We start from the raw sequence: 9,323 nt of genomic DNA, 5'->3' as shown, positions 1-9,323 counted from the left end.
TGGCAGATGGAATTCAACCCAGAAAAGTGTGAAGTGATTCATTTTGGAAGGTCGAATTTGAATGCAGAATACAGGGTTAATGGCAGGATTCTTGGCAGTGTGGAGGAACAGCGGGATCTTGGGGTCCACGTCCCTAGATTCCTCAAAGTTGCCACCCAAGTTGATAGGGTTGTTAAGAAGGTGTATGGTATGTTGGCTTTCATTGGCAGGGGGATTGAGTTTAAGAGCTATTGCAGTTATATTTAAGTTATATTGCAGCTCAATAAAACTCTAGTTAGACCACACTTGGAATATTGTGTTCAGTTCTGGTCGCCTAATTATAGGAAGGATGTGGAAGCTTTAGGGAGGGTGCAGAGGAGATTTACCAGGATGCTGCCTGGACTGGAGGGCAGGTCTTATGAGGAAAGGTTGAGGGAGCTAGGGCTTTTCTCATTGGAGTGAAGAAGGATGAGAGGTGACCTGATGGAGGTGTACAAGATGATGAGAGGCATAGATAGAGTGGATAGCCAGAGACTTTTTCCCAGCGTGGAAATGACTATCACGAGGGGGCATAATTTTAAGGTGATTGGAGGAAAGTATAGGGGAGATGTCAGAGGTAGGTTCTTTACACAGAGAGTGGTGAGCGCGTGGAATGGGCTGCCAGCAGTGGTAGTGGAGTCAGATACATTAAGGACATTTAAGCAACTCTTGGATAGGCACATGGATGATAGTAAAATGTAGGGTATGCAGGGTAAATTGATCTTAGAATAGGATAATAGGTCAGCACAACATTGTGGGCCGAAGAGCCTGTACTGTGCTATACTGTTCTATGAGACACTGAGCCTCGAAGCGTGTTGCACCTTCGATGGATCAGGAAATGCCGTGTGAAGTGTTCAGTAGCTTTCACCTCTCAGTAAGTGGTGTCAACAGCCCTGTGCTTCTGGGTGACTTTAGGCATAGGCTTATATCTTTTCCTTTGGCTACCCTTCGAGCATTAGTCAATACAGAGCTGGGAGAAGAGAAGGGTTGTGCTTTCGGATATTCAGACACAATGGTCCAAGCATCCGAGTTGGTTATTGAAGAGTAGAACTTCTACACCGGGACAGAGATGGCTTCAAGGAGGTTGATCTTGTTGGTCAAGTGGCCCTCCCATTCGATCTCCAGGGTTCATTGTAAGCATCATATGCAAAGGAGATTCACCAGGATTATGCCTCGGGATAGAGCATTTGCACTGAAAAGAGGCTAGTTAAGCTCAGGTTGTTTTATTTGGAGCAGAGAAAGTTGAGGGGGACCTGATTGAGGTGTACGAGATTATGAGGGGCATGGACAGATGAATGGAAAGCAGCTGTTCCCCTTAGTCCAAGGGTCATTAACAAGGGGATACCATTTTAAAGTGAAAGACAGGAAGTTTAGAGGTGATTGGAGGAAAGGGTTTTTCACCCAGAGGGTGGTGGGGGTCTGAAATAAACTACCTTGGAGAGTAGTTGAGGCAGGAAACCTCACAACCTTTAAAAAAATGACATGGATTTGCAATTGAAATATCACAACATTCAAGGCTATGGGCCCAGTGCGGCAAAGTGGGACTAGTGTATAGTGTATTCTTAGCATAGAACATAGAACATAGAACAGTACAGCACAGTACAGGCCCTTTGGCCCACGATGTTGTGCCGAACTTTTACCCTAAACCTAAGGTCTATCTAACCTCCACCTCTACCTTATACTATCATCCATATGCCTATCTAATAGACGCTTAAATGCTCCCAATGAGGCCGACTCCACTACCCTCTCCGGCAATGCATTCCACGCCCCTACCACGAGTATGTACTTGAAGGGCTGAAGGGTCTCTTCTGTACTGTATGATTCTATGATTCAATGACCACTGCTAGAAGCTCCCAGAGATAGTAATGTGACTTCAGTGGATGGTTTAGAAGGATGAGGGGAGATCTAATTGAAACTTACAGAATACTGAATGCACTGGACAGAGTGGATGCTGGGAAGATGCTTCCACTGGAGGGAGAGACTAGAACCCGAGGGCACAGCCTTAGAGCAAAGGGAAGACCTTTTAGAACGGAGATAAGGCGTAACTTCTTCAGCCAGAGAGTGGTGAATCTATGGAATTCACTGCCACAGAGGGCTGTGGAGGCCAGGTCATTGAGTACATTTAAGACTGAGATAGATAGGTTCTTGATTATCAAGGGGATCAAGATCTACGTGGAGAAAGCGGGAGAATGGGGTTGAGGAACTTATCAGCCGTGATTGAATGGTGGACCAGACTCAATGGGCCGAATGGTCTTATGGTCTTATGGTTCTGGCTTCACTCCAGTAGGGGAGAGCTGTGAGAGCCACAGCCTTATAGAGCGGAAGCTTTGTAAACTTCCAAAGATCCCTGTCATCAAAGACATATTGTCGCAAGTTATAGAAGGCAGTGCTGGTGCAGCAGACTCAGTGCCGGACTTCTTCATTGGTGGTAGCTTATAAGACGTGGCTGCTGAAACATGGGAACTGTTGCACCTAGTCCAGAGCCACTCCATCTCTGCGGATAGCAAAGGCATATTGCTGGGGTGGGGGCAACATTCCTGGAGTAGGTTTGCTGGAGGACCCTGATCTTGGTGATATTTCGGGACAGATCAAGTACCATAATCAAAGGTCAGGCTTCTTTTGGATGTCCATCATGCAGCAGTCACCTATAAACTGAAGGTGGTGGGTGTCCATGGTGATCAGGTTTGGTTTTGCCCAGAAGTGTCCCACATGGAAGAGGTTCCCATCTCGGTGATATTGAATGGGGACATTAGGGGGCAGTTCATCTCGGATGAGGGAATTGATGGTGCCCGGGTAGATGATGACTGAGGTGGGCAGGTCACATGGCCCAGTCTAACCCCAGTCTGGATGTACCAGGTGTCAGATCCTCCACTCAGGACACCAGGAGTTCTGTGGACCAAGCCTCAAAAGATGGACTTGACCTTAGAGAGTTTAGTGGAATGACACCAGAGTTTATATTGTTATATAAACTTTGCTAGTACCCACTTTATGTTCAGATAGCTGAAGGATGATCTAATTTTGTATTTCCAAGAATTAGTACATGGGAGTACAGAGAAAGGAGTCCAGAAGGTGGAGGACAGGATTAAGGTTAAATTCAGGCCATTTAGGAATAATATGCAGAAGAGTTTTTTCAAATAAAGGATATTGGAAATCTGGAATAAAGGCAAAATACCACAAGATGTTGGAAATCTGAAACCAGCACATCACAGAAACACAGCAGGTCTGGCCGCGTCTGTGGAAAAAGAAAGAATTAATGTTTCAAGTCTGAGGTGACTATCCATCAAATCCCACACTGCATTTGAAATGTTAGGATACATATATCTCTGTCAAGGTCCCAGCAATCTCCTGTAAAGACAAACAGGAGGTTGGAAGAATACAGAAAGCCAGGCAGCATCTGGAGGAAAGGAGCAGGACTGGATGTGGAGTTGGGGGAGCCATATATAAAGGGGGGAGGGGTGGAGCCAGAATGGTGGTGATAGGTGATATGTGAACCCAGCAATCTCCTCCCTGACCTCCTTTACTATCTTGGGATAGATCTCATTAGGCCCTGGGGACCTATCGACCTTCATGTTTTTCAAGACACCCAACACTTCCTGCTTCTTAATAATGACATGCCCTAGAATATCAACATACCCTTCCTTAATCCTACCATCATCCATGTCCTTCTCTTTGGGGAATACCGATGCAAAGTACTCATTAAGGACCTCATCCACATCTTCCGGCTCCACATATAAATTCTCTCCTTTGTCCTGTAATGGACCTTCTCTTTCCCAAGCAACTGTCTAGCTCCGAATATATGGATAAAATTCCTTGGGGTTCTCCTTAATGTCAAGGACATTTCATGCCCCCTTTCAGCCCTCCCAAATCTTTGTTTAAGTTCTTTCCTGCTTCCTTTATATTCCTCAAGGGCCTTGCCTGATTTCAGTTTCCTAAACTTTGTGTATGCTTCCTTTTCCTTTTTGACGAAACTTTCAATATCTCTCTGTCATCCAGGCTTCCAGAATCTTGCCATCAAGCTAACGTACCCGATCGAAGAGGGCAAACATACTTTACCGCCTTATCCATTTGTGTTGCAAGTTTCTAGGAGCTATGGACATGAACCCCAACATCCCTCTGTATATCAATGTTCCAGAAGGTCCTGCCATTTACCGTATACTTTACTCTTGCATTTGACCTCCCAAAATGTATAACTTCACACTTGTTCAGATTAAACTCCATCTATCATTTCTTGAGTTGGTAAATCGTATATAAAATTGGCTTGGTCATAGAAGACAGAGGATATTTTTGGAGGTTTGTTTTTCTGACCGGTGCTGGGACCTCTGTTGTTTGGAATAAATATAAATGATTTGGATGAAAATGAGAGGCATGGATAGGTTGGATAGACAGAGTCTTTTTTCCAGGACGGAAATGTCAAATACTAGGGGGTTTAAGGTGAGAGGGGAAATTTTAAAAGAAATGTGTGAGGTACATTTTTTACACACAGGGAACTAGGTGCCCGGAATGTGCTGTCAGCGGAGGTAGATGGATACATATGATAGCAACGTTTATGAGGTATTTAGGCAGACACATGAACAGGCAGAGAATAGAGGGATACGGACCATGTGCAGGCAGATGGGATTAGTTTAGAATGGCATCATGGTCAGCACAGACATGGTGGGCCGAAGGGTCTGTTCCTCTGCTGTACTGTTCTATGTTTCTCTCTCCACAGATACTGCCAGATGTGCTAAGTTTCTCCTGTATTCTCAGTGTTTGTTACTGGAAATCTAGAATTCTTTCTCAGTGAGGATTGTAAGTGCTGAGGTAATTGTAGTTTCCAAGCTGGAATTGACATATTTTTATTAAGTCAGAAAAGAACATGAAGCAAAGGCAGGAAATTGAAGATGAGATAAAGATCAACCAAGATCTAATGAAAAGCTGGACCGTGGTTAAGGTTTGAAACTTCTGATCATGTTAGTGAAAAGACAGAAACATTGCTGATTTTTTTTTGGCCTCACTTCTGTCAGGACAAATGCAAGAACGTCAAATTTCAAACAAACACCACAAATTATACTTCAGGAGAATATATTGCTGATTGGTTGGTAGGTCAACTTTCATTGGCTGAGGTGTTGTCATGTAGAAAGAAACAGGAACTGTAGAGTCCCTGGTCTTCTGAATAATTCCGAAAAGGCTCTAGGCTTGAACATATTCCTTTTGTTTGCAGAGAACAGGTCCCTGCAAATGATTATCTGTCACACAATGTTAGCAAGCTCCTGTTCCTACAATCCTAAACCTGTACAAATAGGTCTTCCATCATTTTATTTATTAGCTCCACTGTAACCGCCTGCAACTGCTCAAGTGAAATAAAAATCATTAAGAAGGGGCCTCTCCATCTCCATCTCTGGTGACCGCCTTGAAACTGATACCTATTTCAAGCCCACTGACTTCCACAGCTACCTGGATTACACCTCCTCTCATCCACCCTCCTGCAAGAATGCGATCCCCTAATCCTAATTCCTCCGCCTCCTCCGCGTCTGCTCCCAAGATGGTGGCGTTCTCCTCCCGAACATCTCAGATGTCCTATTTCAAGGACCGTAATTTCCCCCCTTCAGTGTTGAAAATGCTCTGAGCCACATTTCTTGGAATTCCCAGACTTCTGCCCTAACATCCCCTTCCCGCAACAAAAACAAAGACAGAATTCCCCTTGTCCTCACTTATTACCCCACCAACCTCTGTATCCAACTTATCATTCTCTGCCACTTCCGCCACCTGCAATCCGACCCCACAACCAAAGAGATATATCCCTCCCCACTCCATCTGCCTTTCATAGGGACCGCAGTCTCCGTGACTCCCTCGTCTGCTCCGCACTCTCCACTAGCCCCACCACCCCCGGCACCTTTCCCTGCAACCGCAGGAAGTGCTACACCTGCCCCTACACCTCCCCCCTCACCTCCATCCAAGGCACTAAACAAATCTTTCACATCAGATAGAGGATCGCCTGCACATCCACCAACTTGGTCTACTGCATCCGCTGCTCCCAAGTGTCTTCCTCTACGTTGGTGAGACCAAGTGTAGACTTGGAGACCGTTTCATGGACCATCTATGTCCTGTACACGAAAAATGACAACACTTTCCAGCGCCAATCATTTTAACTCCCCCTCCCCTTCCCCCTCCCACTCCCTGGGTGACATGTCCATCTTGGGCCTCCTCCAGTGTCACAACAACACCACCCGGAAACTGAAGGAGCAGCACCTCATATTCTGCCTCAGGAGCCTACAGCCCAATGGCCTAAACATGGATTTCACCAGTTTTAAAGTGTCCCCACCCCCTGGCCTCATCCCATGTCCAACCCTCCCTCTCATCCCTGCTTCCTTGACCTGACACAACCTGTCCATCTTCTCTCCCACCTATCCGCTCCTCCCACCTCACTGACCAATCCCCACCACTGCCTACCTGCACTCACCTATCACCATCCCACTTACCTACCCCAGTATTTATTTCAGAGCTCCCTTCCCCCTCCCCCATTTCTGAAGAAGGGTCAACTTTCCTGTCCCTCTGATGCTGCCTGGCCTGCTGTGTTCCTCCAGCCCCACACTGTATTGTCAGAGACTGAAGTAGCCAAGGTTATTCTAGCTTAGTGGATCAGGGATTCTTCCGTACAGTTGCTTCCACTAAGAATGTTTGATCTGGCCAGTCTGCAAACCTGATGGCTCCTGGAGATTAACTATTGACTGCCGGGAATTAAACAATGTCACGCCCATTGCAGCACCAACAGTGCCTACTAGCCCTGAGACCAAGATGAAACACAATCGTGAAGTCCAGTATTTCACAGCGCTGCATATTAGCAGCTGGTTCTGGTCTATTCCATTAAAGAAAAGCTGCCAGTACAAGTTTGCATACACATTCCAGGGACAACAATATACTTGGACATATCTTCCCTAAGGGTTTCAAAACTCCCCCTCCATTTTTCACCAACGACTAGTGAAGGGTTTAGAGTCCTTTTTGAAGCCAGACTACCTCACACAGTATGTGGATGATTTGCTACTACAGACCACCAGTAGAGAAGAACAACTGACATTATTGGCAGAATCATTGGCCCTGTTAGCCCATTTAGGCTTAAAAGTTAATCCTAAGAAAGCAGAGATTATGAAAACACAAGTCTCCGACTTAGGCACCACTATTGCTCATGGTAAGCATCAGGTTGAACAGGAGCGCATAGAAGCCATCACCACTTAACCCCTACCCACGGATTTTAGCTCACCACATTCCTTCCTAGGACTGGTTGGGTATTACTGTAACCATATGGATGGCTTCACAACAAAGGCTGCTCCCCTATCGCAACTTTTAAAAAAGGATGCCCTGTGGAATTCAACCAAGCAACACACCCAGGCAGTGTTGCAGCTTAAACAAGGCTCGGCCTAGGCACCAGCCCCACAGGTCATTTCCATACAGTTCCCATATTTCACTTTGACTGAGATTATTAAACTTGTGTATCCAGTGCATCGATTATAACATTGTTCTAGCTTCCACTTGCCAATCACTCTAGTCCATGACCCAAGAACAGACACATCAAAGGAATCGCTGTTAAGCAAGCTGTCGAGAGCCATTAGCAGCATTTCAAGGCAATAAAGCCAATTAATTTGATACCTCTGCTTGGTCAAGTCCTTGGAAAGTTCCGGAAGGTAACAAGGAGGTATAGGAACCCAAACCAGCAGGACTTGGGGTACCCCCATTCTCCGGCCTACCTAGGGGCATGTTGGGATATAACAGTGACTGGAACAGCTTACCCTCCGACAGAGAGAGAGAGAGTCAACCCCTGAAGAGAGGAGCAGACTGAACAATTTGTCAGACTAGCAAAGTTATGAGTATCTGGGAAGTATTTTAAGTTTCTAAAGAATAGGATAGTTCGCAGTAGAGTTGTTAAAAGTGTAAAAATTGAACTCTTAACCTGTGCTGTCTTCAAATAAAGTTGCAACCTGGTTCACTGACTCATGTTGTGTAGTCCTTTCCTGATTCATGCTAAGGTGCCTGGGTCAATTAATATTGTGTACACTGATTGAGGAGTCTGGGATTTTAGACTCCATGTTTTAGACAACACCACCAACAGATTTTTGATCATAGTTGCCATTTCTTCAGTGCCATCTAATGAGATCTCATTGTTTCCAAAGTTACTGATTATTTGCTTGTTTCTACAAAGATCTATATCTCACATCCTCAGCTGTCAGCCCCCTCTCCGGCAGCTTTTCAGACCACAGCAATTTATTAGATTTACTTCCATCTGCCAAGACTGCTCCTGACCTTCTGAACAATTCCCTTTGTATATCATTAATGGTTTCATCTTCACAGTTTCATATCCTTCCATTCTCCCTAATGCAATTCCCACCTTCCATCTGATGGTCACAGCTTCAATGTGTACTGCACACAATAGCCTTGGGCAATTGCTGCCATTGGCTGGTTCCCTGCATGAAATATCAAAATTGCCATTCTACAGCCAGCTCTTTCTATTATCGCCAGGAATAACCCTGAGCATAAGGACAATCTTAGAGACCCTTTCTTGATTCATATGTACCTTTCCCTCCAGCAATTTACCAAAGCTCCTTAGCTGGCACCTTCCAGACCTCTAGCACGTAGAAGGGCAAGGGCAGTAGGTGTACAAGGGATGCCCCCACCCCCAATTTCCCCTTTAAGTCATACATGATCTTGACTGGGAACTGCCCCATTACTGTCATTGCATCAAAATCATGGATGTTCCTTCCACAGCAGGCTCCTTGCTGTGGATGTCCTCGCAACACACGGATTGCAGCTGTTCAAGAAGGCAGCTCACCACCAGCTTCTCCAGGGCAATTGAGGCCTAGCCATTGACTTGGCCGAGTCAGTGACACTGACATCCCAGGCATGAATTAAAACATCCTTTACCTCTGTGCCCCTGTCCTTACTCGCAAAGCCAGGTGTGAGGTGCTCAGCCATTTTACTTCCGTCTGAAAGATGGATACTGACTATATGACTGTCTCGTCTTCCTTATTTTCCCCCAATTTTGATCTCCCCTCTGAATCTAATATTATTCTGTTTGTTTGCTTTCATCTCCCCTTCTGATTATGAAGCCCATCTTGTGGTGGAGGGAGGTTCAATCAAAGCATTCAATAGAGAATTGGGTTATTATCTGAAAGAGGAAGAGTTATGGGGAAGAAGCAGGTGAGTCGTGCTAGGTGCATTCTGCCACGGTGGCATTTGAACCTACGGTCTCTCAGATCTGTGGCCCTGGATTTCTGACACCAGTGACATTACCATCAAACCACAGTGCACCCCACAGCTAAATGCACAGAAATCCA

Source organism: Rhincodon typus, chromosome 24 (assembly GCF_021869965.1).
Source record: "Rhincodon typus isolate 14 chromosome 24, sRhiTyp1.1, whole genome shotgun sequence".
In the NCBI taxonomy this organism is placed as follows: domain Eukaryota; kingdom Metazoa; phylum Chordata; class Chondrichthyes; order Orectolobiformes; family Rhincodontidae; genus Rhincodon; species Rhincodon typus.
This window is presented reverse-complemented; position numbering follows the sequence as displayed.